Here is a 490-nt window from a genome sequence, read left to right on the forward strand (position 1 = left end):
CCAGCTCCGCGCAGGTTTGGCGGCGCCGCACGCGTGGAACAGGCCCTGCCTCGCCCTTACCCCTTCCGGCCAAAATCCTCTCCGTGTATGCGTTCCCGGCAGCCGAGGGCAAACGGTGTGTCGACTCCGAGTGGCTCTAGCTTTGGTTTGTTGTGAATGCTTCATATTCCTATAAACCAGAACGCTATGAAACAAGACATCCCTCCCATGCCCACGGGGCGTAGTGTAATTTTGTAGGGTTTGGTTTTGCTTTTTTGCTGTTTGGTTTTGAAAGTATAACTTTCAGAGAGAGCGGGAGATGTCAGTACTTGCTAGGGTATAAAGCATAATGCACTTAGATAACCAAACCCAGCAATCAGTCAAAGTGTATTTCAAATCTGTAGTTCTGAAGCTTATACCTTTGTTTCCAGTTGCCACATGCTTTGTGGTACAAGTCTGACCACGTTTCCTGCGCTTTGCTGACGTGTTACACGTCTGCTCGGTCAATAAA

The sequence above is a fragment of the Acanthisitta chloris genome, unplaced genomic scaffold (genome assembly GCF_000695815.1).
Source record: "Acanthisitta chloris isolate BGI_N310 unplaced genomic scaffold, ASM69581v1 scaffold878, whole genome shotgun sequence".
In the NCBI taxonomy this organism is placed as follows: Eukaryota; Metazoa; Chordata; class Aves; order Passeriformes; family Acanthisittidae; genus Acanthisitta; species Acanthisitta chloris.